A 13,793-nucleotide genomic window follows, 5' to 3' on the forward strand; every position below is an offset into this window, starting at 1 on the left:
CAGGAGATACTTGTACTTGTACTTGTGATGGCATTCACCCAGGACGGTTGAGCTGGCTTCTTCTCTGTTTCTAACAGCATCATGAACCATGGCGGCCCACACTCGATGGTCCTGTGCGAGATCACTGGAGATAGCAAGCCATTCACGGTTCCAACTGCGCAGACCAACTATGCGTGGACCTGAGAGTTCAGAGAAGTTCTCATTTATCGTTGTTGTGCAGGTCTTCAGCTGCCTGCCCGCACCTTTGTGCCAGCTGGGAAGTGGAGGTGGGAGGAGGACATCGCGAATCAGCTTACTCTCTGGACACCGGGCCGCATGACCAAACCACCTTATGTGCCGTTGTAGAAGCACTGAAGGGCAGGGCCAGAGATTCAAGTGACGACGAAGACTGGCTGTAGTTTTAGAAGCCCTGAAACAGATTATGGGCAGTGTTCTTTGTCCTCTCATGAAGTTGTTATAAAATATGTAAAGAGCAGATATTTTAAGGTTACATTTAGTTTGAAAATAATTGAAGAATTTTATACTTGGTCACAGGTATAGTTGTGTGGTTACACAGCTTGCTTTGCAACCACATGGTTTTGGGTTCAGTACCACTGCACAGCAACTTAAATGAGTGTCTTATACTATATCTCAAAGCTGATCAATGCCTTGTTTGTGAATTTGGTAGATGGAAAATGTTTGAGACCCTGTTGTGTGTGTGTGCATGTGTGTGTGTGTGTTTTCGCCCAAGGGACTAAAAATCTTTCAACATAGTGCCCCAGCATGGCCACAGTTCAATGACTGAATCAAGTAAAAGATAAAGATTAAAAATGATGACTTAGCAATTTTATTGGAGCATTGGATAAAATGCTTTGTGGTATATGCTCCTACCCTCTGTGCCCCGAGTTCAAATACAAGTGGAGGTCAAGTGTGGCTTTGGTTCTTTCAAGGTTGATAATTCAAGTAACTACTCAGGGCAGTGGATTAGCAGAATTATACGTCTCTTAGTAACTCTTAAAGCTCTATCTGTGTGTCACTCAAATTGTGCTTCTTATCACATCCTCCATATGGTTCAAAACAGGGTTTCAGGACCTCTGTAAGTGTGATATGCTCTCACTATCAGATGAAGTGAAATACTGATTTCAAATTTTGATTCAAGGCCAGGAAGTTTGGAGAAGGGGTAAGTCTATTTCATTGACCCCAATCCTCTACTGGTATTTATTTCATCAACCCTGAAAGGATAAAAGGCAAAGTCAACCTTAGTGGCATTTGAACTCAGAACATAAAGATTGGAAAAATGCCGCTAAACATTTTTACCCAGCATGCTAAAAATTCTGCCAGCTTGCTGCCTTGATGAAGTGATAAATTGATGGAAATAAAATATTAGTTACATCACTATCCATAAACAAAAAATCGAAAATCTGCACCAAGATAAGATAGACATATGGTTACAATACAAAACCAGTATTTCAGTTCTATATTTAAGAAATGAGGAATTATGTATATTATTTACATTATTTACAATTGATGGATATTTGTCCTCATCTTGTTTATTGTTAACACAACGTTTCAGCTGATATACCCTCCAGCCTTCATCAGGAATCTAGGGGAAATTTCGAACCTGGGTTCTTATTCCTAAGGTATTTTTCGATGTTGTTGTTGTTGTTGTTATTATTATTATTATTATTCAGGCTGGCCACTACCTGGAATCGAACTCGGAATCTTATGGTTAGTAGCCCATGCTCTTAACAACAACGCCATATGCCTGTGGGCTTTCCAGGTAGTGACCTGAATAATAATAATAATAATAATAATAATAATAATAATAATAATAATAATAATAATAATATAATAATAATAATAAATACAAGAACAACATCAAAAAATACCTTAGAAATGAGAACCCAAGTTCAAAATTTCCTCAAGACACCTGATGAAGGCTGGAGGGCATATCAGCCAAAACGTTGTGTTAACAACAAACAAGATGAGGACAAATATCCGTCAATTGTAAATAATGTAAATAAAACCAATATTTGTTTATTACACAGGAAAAGCTACATACATTTTTATTTATAGTGGGTTGAAGCCATAATTATCTCAGTCTACAATTATAGTAGCTGTAATATCCACATTGCTTTAATCCTTTAGCATTCAAGTTACTCTGTTAAATCCAGTGCTTATTAGTTCAATTGTTTTTAATTAGTCATGCATTATCATGTAGCTTCGAGATTTTGATGCTGTGATTATTTTTGGAATGACATTGGAGGCTAAGTGTGAGAGGCTGAATCTGTCTGGTTTGAACATAAAACAGGTAGAATATTTGGGCCATTTATGAACATAAAACAGGTAGAATATTTGGGCCAGTTATGGTTGGTTTTAATGTTAAAGGGTCAAGAAGGTATTAAATCAAACCCAATACTCAAGCAGTAATTTATTTTATTTCATTTCACCTTTAAAGGATGAAAGGAATAGCTGACCACTCTTGGATTTGTAACCAGAAGGTAAATGACTAAGATGAAATGTGAGAAGTATTTTGTAGGTGCTGTTGATACTCCAAGACTGGCACTTCATCAACCCAGAAGGGTAAGTAATTATGATAACTTTCGATGAAATGTGACTCACAATGTAAAGGGACATAACACTATGCTTGCAAAGTATTTCATCTGATATTATTAATTTTGTAAGTCATTTTCTATCATTTTTTAATGAAAAGGGCAGGGGTGAGATGGTAAAAATTTAACGATTCCCCTAATTCATATTTTAATACCTCGCCACACAGAGTAGAAATCAGATGTTCAGATAAGCAACTCTGTTTTCCAACCTAGCAAACATATAGAACCTCTTTTACGGTGCAAATTAAAATTACTTTATTATTTCATTTCATTATCTATGTAAACACAGTTTTGTCTTCCATGGTGTCAAAGGGCCTCTCACTCAGAGTAAAAGGTAGACTATATGACACATGTGTGCAAATAGCTATATGGCAGTGAAACATGGGCCGTGATTGCCGAGGAAATTCATAAGCTTGCAAGAAATGAAGCTAGTATGCTCTGCTGGATGTGTAATATCAGTATGCATGTACGACAGAGTGTAAGCACCCTGAGAGAAAAGTTGGACCTAAGAAGCATCAGATGTGGTGTGCAAGAGAGACAGCTGTGCTGGTTTGGTCATGTGTTGCATATGGATGATGACAGCTGTGAGAAAAAGTGTCACCCGAGAAGTAGAGGGAACCTGTAGAAGAGGTAGGCTCAGGAAGACTTGGGATGAGGTGGTGAAGCATGAATTTCAAATGTTGGGCCTCTTGGAGGCAATGACGAATGACCAAGATCTTTGGAGATACACTGTGCTTGAGAAGACCCAGTAGGCCAAGTGAGACCATAACCAGGACCTATGCCAGTGCAGCATAACTGGCCCATTTAAGAGTACCCTTTAATCATTGGGCAATAAACTGTGCCTGCAAAGATCTATTGAATCAAGTGAAGTTGCAAGTACCATCTGACTGGCACCTGAACTGGTGGCATGTAGAAAGTACTATTTGAGCATGGTCGATGCCAATGCTGCCTGACTGGTCCCATGCTGGTGGCACGTAAGAAGCACCATTCAAGCATGGTCATTGCCAGTCCCAGCTGAGTGGCTCTGATGCTGGTGGTATGTAAAAAGCACCATTCAAGCATGGTCGATGCCATTACTGCCTGACTGGCCTTCATGCCAGTGGCACATAAAAATCACCCACTACACTCTCAAAGTGGTTGGTGTTAGGAAGGGCATCCAGCTGTAGAAACACTGCCAGATCAGACTGGAACCTGGTACAGCCTTCTAGCTTGCCAGTCCTCAGTCAAACTGTCCAACCTATGCCAGCATGGAAAGCAGATGTTAAACAACAATGATGATGATAATGATGATGATGATAATAATGACTACTACTTTTTTTTTTATAAAACTTTGAAACATAGGCACAAGGCTTTAAATGAAGAAGATGGTTTTAGTCATTTATATCGACTGCAGAACTCAATGGGCACATTATTTTATGGATCATATAAGGATCAAAGCATAGCTGAACTAGGTGGGAATTGAATAAAAAATACAAAGAAGCAGGAAAGACACAGCAAGATATTTTAATGTTTCTTCAAATCATGCTGCTATTAATAAGTTAATATTGATAAAGTTAACTGATAGCATGTTGTTTACAAAAACAAACACATTAACTCTAAATATTGGAAAGTAACTAATCTTGCTTTGGAAATGCATCTAAAGCTGTCACATACTCTTTTTTTACTCTTTTTACTTGTTTCAGTCATTTGACTGTGGCCATGCTGGAGCACCGCCTTTAGTCGAGCAACTCGACCCCGGGACTTATTTTTTGTAAGCCCAGTACTTATTCTATCAGTCTCTTTTGCCGAACCGCTTAGTGACGGGGACATAAGCACACCAGCATCAGTTGTCAAGCAATGCTAGGGGAACAAACACAGACACACAAACATATTCACACACACTTATATATATATACATATATACGACAGGCTTCTTTCAGTTTCCGTCTACCAAATCCACTCACAAGGCATTTGTCGGCCCGGGGCTATAGCAGAAGACACTTGCCCAAGATGCCACGCAGTGGGACTGAACCCGGAACCATGTGGTTGGTTAGCAAGCTACTTACCAAACAGCCACTCTTGCGCCTATACTGATAATGTTCTGATTCAATCCGTACTTTATTCATATTTAATGAATTTTTATCAGTTGTTAAGGCATGTATCCTAGTAGTTAGAGGGCTGTGATCATAATCGTAAGGGCAAGGGTTCGATTCCTGGACAAGGCAGCACATTCACTGGATTGCATATTGACTGGGCAGTTCTTGTACAAAGTACTTCAATTCACATCGCTCCAGTTTATTCATCTGTAATGAGTACCACCTGGGCACTAAGCATACTATATGTTCTGCTGAGTGATTGATGACCTGGTACTCCGTTGGTTATGAGAACCAGTATTCCATTTGATTTCATCAATGGAACAGCCTGATCATGAAAATAACAGGCAAGGGACTGATCACTCCACAATTAGACATACACTAAATGTAGTGTCTGTGATTCAGCATGGCACAGAATATGACAATACTGGCCATTTTGAATTACAGATACATTCATGGACCTTAGGATCACGAGCTGAATACCCTAAACACTAAGACACATACCTGAGTGAAGGTTAAAGGGATAGAGAAGGTGACTAGCTTATGACTACATAATCAACTAACACAATTAGCAAATGCATGGCATATGCTACCAATTACATTGTCTCACTAGCTGCACTTTAAAAATTCTGGGCTGTTTCCTCCTGACTTTATTCAAACCATATCTACATTTTTGACTGCTATTACCTATTCACAATTTATTTTTCACATAATTAATGATAATTTTAAATAATTAAAATTTCTTGGCTTACTACATTAAGTATGATAAGGCTGAATTTTCTTTTAATATTAAGTCATAGATTTTACGTAATCAAAAAGAGTAAACATGCATCTAAATTTAACTTCCTATCACCTTCACAGAGTATTTTAGTTAAAACAACACAAATCTTATGTAAACTGATACTTAAAAAAAGCTGATAAAATGAAATTTAATTTCAATTTTTCCATATATTTTCAAAAGATTTCTTATTGAATCAGCGCATCTTTTATATTTCTTTGCTTTCTTCAGGTATATTAAATTTGTGATTATTTTATATATTTAAAACATTTAACTGTAGATTTTCATGCTCAGAGCAAAACATTTTAAATAGTTTCAACTTTTATAACGTTTTCTACATTAAACAGTTTTCAATTCTCTCTCCCTTTGAACTATGGTTTCTTATAACTCCTTATTAATTCTATAAAATGTAGATACCATTTGTGTAATGCTATTATAAATTCCTTCTCTCTTTTTTTCTCCTCTATCTCATATATGCACGTGTATAAATACAAATTACGTATATATATATATATATATATATATATATATATATATATATATTACGTATATATATATATATATATATATATATATATATATATATATATATATAGGCATGATAAATATATATGACATATATGCATAATATATATGTATGATATTTGAATACATATATATATATATATATGTATGTATGTATGTACATATGTATCTGTATGCATAGATATATGTATATGTATACATATACATACATATACATACATATATATATATGATGTATGTATGTATGTACATATGTATCTGTATGCATAGATATATGTATATGTATACATATACATACATATATATATATATATATATATATATACATGTACATGTATATATATATATATATACATACATATACATATACTTATATACATACATACATACATACATACATATATATATATATATATATATATATATATATATAAATATACATACACACACTCAGGCACACACACACATATATATATACACATACATACATATATATTTAAATATACACATATATATGCATACATATATACAGAGGGGCAATTATGTGGATAAACAAATTAGATACATCAAATATATGAATAGATAGATAAATATATATATAAATATATATATATATAGATAAGCGGTACAACAAGGCACCAATATTTACTGGAAAATAGCAATCGATACAAATACGACGCTATTGTATAGTTTCACTGCGTATTTACTTGCAAAGTCGTGTGTGTGCAACAAACAGGAAAAATTTGTCTTATCTCTAGGAAGAACATTCGATAAATGGACAACCTATAATCGGATAATGCAATACCGGTTTCTAACTCGTCAAATATGTTTGACAATGTAAATTTGATCAGTCTTCATCAGCTGCATTTACCTAGAAAATATTTCAAATGTTGCTACATCAATGCCAGAATACTTGCCTGTATGCCTATCCATTAACAGAACGAGAGCAGTGAAGGACCTTTCAATGAAAATAATAATGCAATACAAATGTATTACTTTCCAGTAAAATAAAGCCCTTTGTGGAAACAAACATGTTTGTGCATGAGAAAAATATTACCTTGCTTGAAAATAAGTAATAGTTAATGACAAGAAGTTCATCTGGCCTTAAAAAATGTCCTTCATCTGACCCATGCAAGCATGGAAAAATATACAGATGCTAAAGCAATAATCATGTATTGACTATGGTATTCATAACTCTGTGTGTGTATTGTTGTTTGTGAACTTAAATACAGTTTAGTCTGGGGAGTATTATAGCAGGAAACTGTGGTCCTTCAGTAACTTATGTAGTTCCACAACAAGTAAATAAGAAATATATATAATATATATATGTATATATATATATATATATATATATATAAGAGTATATATATATATATAATATATATATATATATATATATACTCTTTTACTTGTTTTGGTCATTTGACTGCAGCCATGCTGGAGCACCACCTTTAGTCCAGCAAATCGACCCCAGGACTTATTTTTTGTCAGCTTAGTACTTATTCTATTGGTCTCTTTTGCTGAACCACTAAGTTACTGGGACATAAACACACCAGCATCAGTTGTCAAGCAATGTTGGGGGTACAAACGTAGATGCACAAACACACACACACATATCTATACATATACATATATACAATGGGCGTCTTTCAGTTTCCATCTACCAAATCCACTCACAAGGCTTTGGTTGGCCTGAGGCTATAGTAGAAGACACTTGCCCAAGGTGCCATGCAGTGGGACTGAACACACAGCCACTCCTGCGCCTATATATTTTATATATAAGAATATATATATATATATATATATATTATATATATATATATATATATATATACAGAGAGAGAGAGAGAAAGGGAAACTGAGAGATAAATAAAGATAGATAGATAGATAGATAGATATGCAAAGATATATTACATATTTATAAATCATGAGTTAAAATCTTTTTGAGAAATTCTATTCATTTAGAAGAAAGAGCACTACTCTCAGCCCAGTACCTGGCCCCAAATAACAGTTTTAAAATCAAAATAGGAAAATTATAATGTGCAATAGGTTAACATCCTATTTGGAGCAAATTTAACTTCTCAACTTTATAGACTCTGGTCTTTATCATTATCTTGCTTATTTTTATAGTCTCTTGGCAAATATATTGGTGATATCAATAAATCTTCATTGCAATATAATATTTAATTCAATGTAAATAGACTGGATGGCAGTTCAATCCACTAACATTTGAATTATAGATAATTTCCTTTTTTCTTGTTTTGTTTTGTTAGTAAGATATCTTAGCTATTATCACAAACACAAAAAGTATTTTAAACAAACTTAGTCACAATTCTTTATCTAAGAATAAATCACTTCTTTATTGACTTTTGGCATCTTGATTTTATAGGTTTTCATCAGTAACAATTTCATAAGAATAAGATTTTATTATTTGGCTGCTCCATCTGCATCCTTTAACCATATCAATGTCCCTCCCGACCAGATGAACTGAAATGCAGTAACATTATATGCACTCAGACATAGAGAATACATTTTGTGATTGGATAGGCTTCAGAATGGGAAGCATGTACTTTTGGATTATGCAAAATCAAGCATTTACTGCTATTTATCACAGTATTGATTGATTGACTGCTTTGTGAAAGTATTGCATCCTTATAATAGGATATTGATTGTTAGAGATATAGTATTTCTAATGACACTTTGGCTTCATTCTAAGATGGAACTTATTGTGACAGCTATTACACTCACCTACGGAAATAGGTATTTGATACTTTTAAAATTAATCAAAGTTGACAGTTTGCCATTCTCTGATTTTTCTTAACCTTATTGAACATAATCTCCATTACTTACATTGTACTGGATTATATCTACTTAAGTAATCTGCCGTGTAGACAGCATAATTTTATCATTGCTATGTTTGCTGCAGGAATATCATTCTTCTGTAGTATATATCATTAAACAATATCAATACTGTAAAGAAATTGTTTTTACTGTTACTTTGAATAAACCAGAAACTACTTTGTCTTTGTAGTACAACTTGTGCCACTCAAGAACAAAAACTCTAACTTATGGTAAAGAGAGCAGTAGAAGTAGAACCAACAAACTATAAACGCTTCATCATTGTTACCATCGTTGCATCATCATCTTGGTTAAATAGAATATACATTTGGGCTATTGCCTAGTATCAGTCACTGAACTACTGTTACATTGGCATACCATGCCTACAGGATATAGCTGATTATATTGAACCCACGGCTAATTAATTAATTAAGTCAGATAATTTCAAGTTTAACATAGGCATACTTACAATTTTAACCTTACTACAAAATGTAAGCATATCTACATACACACACACATCTGTGGGCAGAAAATGTTTTGAGAACTACTGTGGTTAATTTCATCTTGTTTTGGCTAATATTGACTTTATACCTGCATTAAGCATTGTCTATCCTTTAACATCCATATTTACGCCTTTCTTTTCACTCTTACACCATCAAAAATGTCTTGTAATTTCTCGTTGTTGTCTGCCACTAATGCTACATATATAATCATCATATCTTATATTATTCATGTTCATATTTTTGACTGTGAGTTCCTCAGTCTTACTGAATTTTCTGCATATATACTCAACATGGATATTAAATGGGTATGATGATAACATACATCCTTTTTTCACACCTCTTTTGATCTCTACATGTGCTGACAATTCCTGGTTTATTTTGATGTTTGCATTTTGGTTCCAATATAACATACAGATGCTACTATATTTTCCTTCTAAGCTTGCTTGTGATGATCTCTCTGTGGTGTATATGAATAAATGCTTTGGTATAATCTATGAAGTAAATAGATAGATCTTTTTGCACTTGCATTTTCTTTTGTACTAGAATATTGAAGCAGAATATAATATCTCTTGCACCACTGTTGGCCCTAATCCAACGTGCACCTCACAGAATTTTGTGTTTATTTTGCTTTTTATTTTTCTGAGTGAGACTAAGAAGAGAACAAGAGTCCATTGAAGACATTTGTGGATTGATGGCATCAAAGAATGTATTGGAAACAAGAGCCTCACTGATTGTATGCATACAGTACAACACAGAGGAAGCTGGAAAGTCTTGGCAAGGTGGCCCCTGCACACAGGGGAAGCATCTGTTGGATAGCTGACCTAAATTGAATTTCACCAATAAGATCAATGATATGAATTTTCTAGAAATAAAGTGTGTGTAGTTTGGAAGTGGATGTTTTGTTATAAGCAAAAATGTTTGCAAATATTTTAATATTATTCGATCTTCTTAAGGTGGTGAGCTGGCAGAATCATTAGCACTCTAGAAAAAGTTCTTAGTAGTATTTTGTCTGAGTTTAAATTCCACTGGAGTTAACTTTGCTTTTAAACCTTCTGGAGTTAATAAAATAAGTAGCAGTTGTGCACTGGGTTGATTTAATTGACTTACCTGGCCTCTGAAAAAGCTGGCCTTGAGCCAAAATTTGGAACTGATATTATCAGATCTCCTCAGGAAAGCATATTCTACTCAGTTGGAAAAACTAAGTATGATTAATGCACAAGCACAATTAATGAGTGATGCTAATTATGAATGTTAAAAATATGACTGTAAATGCATATTAGCAATATGCATTCTGTATATTAAGTACAGTGTAGTAGTGCTTCACATATACAATTTAGTGATTTAAAATGACTTCAGTTGATACTGATTATCCATGTAATTGGTGGACAAAAACTCACTCTATAATGCACAAAACCTTAAACCATCAAGCATGATCGAGTAACTGAAATCTTTAAATAATATTAGTTTCAAATTTTGGCACAAGGCCAGTACTTTCAGAAAAGGGGCTAAGTCAACTAGTTAGATCAACCCCAGTGCTCAACTGGTATTTATTTTATCAACCCTGAAAACATGAAAGTCAATGTCAACCACAGTAACATTTGAACTCAGAATGAAAACTCAAATGAAATACTGCAATGTATCTTGCCTGGCATGTTAAGAATTCTGTGAGCTTGCTGACTTATTTTTGGATAATTTTGAAAATACTCTAAGAAAGTCAAGCAATACTTATAAAACCAAATACAGAAAGAAATGGTCATGTTCCGGTTTTATTAGAGCTCCTCTGCAAAACAAGATGTTAAATACGATAACAATTATGACAGTAAAAAATAAATCAATCTCTGATTATTCAATTTAAAGTAATTACATGAGAAAATTGGTTTTGTATTTCATTCTTCCAAAATCAATAAAATAGTAGTAAGCAAGAGAAATGCTAGAATTGATTAAAATGACTTATATATTGTGAAAAGTGTTTTGTCTTGGGCTAATATAAGAAATCATTTGAGGCAGGAGATGGAGCAGAGGTATTAGAAATATAATATGTATTCAGGAATCTATATTCTTTTTCTGAAGTTTTGTGAACATATATCAATATTAGAAATCAATATTAGATATAATTATAACGTTTTTCAATTTGTTTATCATAATTTTTGCAGCAATAAACTGTTCTGCATATGTCTGAGGTATATTCAGTGTTATTTGCATATAAATATGCTTATTGTTGCTTAGTCTCAGATCTGTTCCCAATCACATGGTACCATGTTCAGTACCACTGTATGGTACTTTGCGCATGTGTCTTCTACTATAGCTCTGGGCCTACCAAAACTTTGTGAGTGGATTTGGTAGACAGAACCTGAAAGAAGTCTGTCATCCATTGTGTCTGTGTGTGTGTGTGTGTGTGTGTATGTGTGTGTTTGTGTGTGTGTGTGTGTGTGCGTGTGTGTGTTGTTGTTGTTGTTGGTTCCCACTACTGCTTGACAACCAGTGTTGGTTGTGTTTACATCCTTGTAACTTAACAGCTTTGCAAATAAGACTAATAGAATAAATACCAGACTCTAAATAAATGAATACTGAGATCTATGTGTTTGACTAAAATCCTTCAAGGTAGCACCCCAGCATGGCCACAATCCAATGACTGAAACAAGTCAAAGATAATATAAAAACATTAAAACCATTTTTAATTATCATGAATCTAGAACTACATTATGCAAATTCGCCTTCAGTTATGAAAACAACTAAGTGAAATTTGGCTGCTATTTTTAATAATTTAAATGTTCACACAGAATACACAGGAGCAATTTTTTTAGCTTGCATGTGCATGATGCTGAAGGTTCTATGCTGAAAACATTCAGTTCTCTGTAATACTAGTTTTGTTACAATATGCAATCAAGTAGACACATAGAATGTTAAAGTTTTGTGCTTTGCTTTTGATATTAGAATATATCAATTCTCAAGCTGTAAAATATTATATTCCATAATTTTTAAATACCTAATACTGCAAAAAAAAAAGAAAAAAAAGTTATTTTCAACTTCAATTAATGTTTGAACTCAGAATGTTTGCTGCCTGGTTTTTTAGATCTCGTGATATAAAATCTGTGGCGATATTTATTTTAGAAGATATTAAAATGGCAGTTTTATACTGAAATTAATGTGCCACGTAAAGTAAATTAAATGCTATCAAAGACAATCTTATATTATATATACAGTTAATCTGTAGTTCCTTTAGTTTCTTAGTGATGTGTTAATATAACCTCAGTTTAAACATTCGACATACAAAGCAATATTTGTCAGAATCAAAAGACTTAATGTAACATAGCTGATTTGAAAGTGGAAATAAAATGTTCATGGTATTCTAGCTGAATTAAAACTTCAATATCTCCAAACAGATGTGGTTGAAAGGTTTTTAGGACAGAACTTTTCCTCTGAAGTCAGGCTGTCATCAACTTCTTCAATAATCAGTAGAAGAGGAGGAAAGTTAGAATAGCGAGTAAATTATATGAAAGATTAGTAAGAGTCATGAAATTGGTTTGGTTAAATGGGTCTAGTCAAACTATACAACAACAACTGAGAAAAGGCTCTATCATTATATTTACCATACAATAATAAAAGTAACTAAACCTATTAAACTATTGCTTTCATTAAAGAAGGCTTTTTCATCATTCATCATCATCATCATCATCATCATTTAGCGTCCGTTTTCCATGCTAGCATGGGTTGGACGGTTCAACTGGGGTCTGGGGAGCCCGAAGGCTGCACCAGGCCAGTCAGATCTGGCAGTGTTTCTACAGCTGGATGCCCTTCCTAACGCCAACCACTCCGAGAGTGTAGTGGGTGATTTTATGTGCCACCGACACAGGTGCCAGACGAGGCTGGCGAACGGCCACGCTCGGATGGTGTTTTTATGTGCCACCGACACAGGTGCCAGACGAGGCTGGCAGACGGCCACGCTCGGATGGTGTTTTTATGTGCCACTGACACAGGTGCCAGATGAGGCTGGCGGGCGGCCACGATCGGATGGTGTTTGTTACGTCCCCAAAGCACGGAGGCCAGTCTATGCGGTACTGGCTATGGCCACGTTCGGATGATTTTCTTGTGTGCCACCGGCACTGGTACCAGAAAGATACAAATTCCATTGATGTTCATCTATTTTGATTTGTTTTGATTTGATTTTTAATAAACATTTTTTTTATTTTCCACATGTTTTAGTCATTGGACTGCAGCCATGGTGGGGCACTGTCTTAAAGGGTTTACTCACACAGATTAACCTCAGTACCTACTTTTTTAAAGCCTGATACTTATTCCATCAGTCTCTTTGGTGAACTGCTAAGTAATGAGAATGTAAACAAACCAACGCTGGTTGTCAAGCAGTTGTATGGGTAATAGACACATCCATCCATTCATCAATCCATCCATTCATCCATTCATCCATCTATCTATCCATCCATCCATCCATTCATACATACATACATACATACATACGTACATACGT

This window comes from Octopus sinensis, linkage group LG4 (genome assembly GCF_006345805.1).
Source record: "Octopus sinensis linkage group LG4, ASM634580v1, whole genome shotgun sequence".
Lineage (NCBI taxonomy): Eukaryota > Metazoa > Mollusca > Cephalopoda > Octopoda > Octopodidae > Octopus > Octopus sinensis.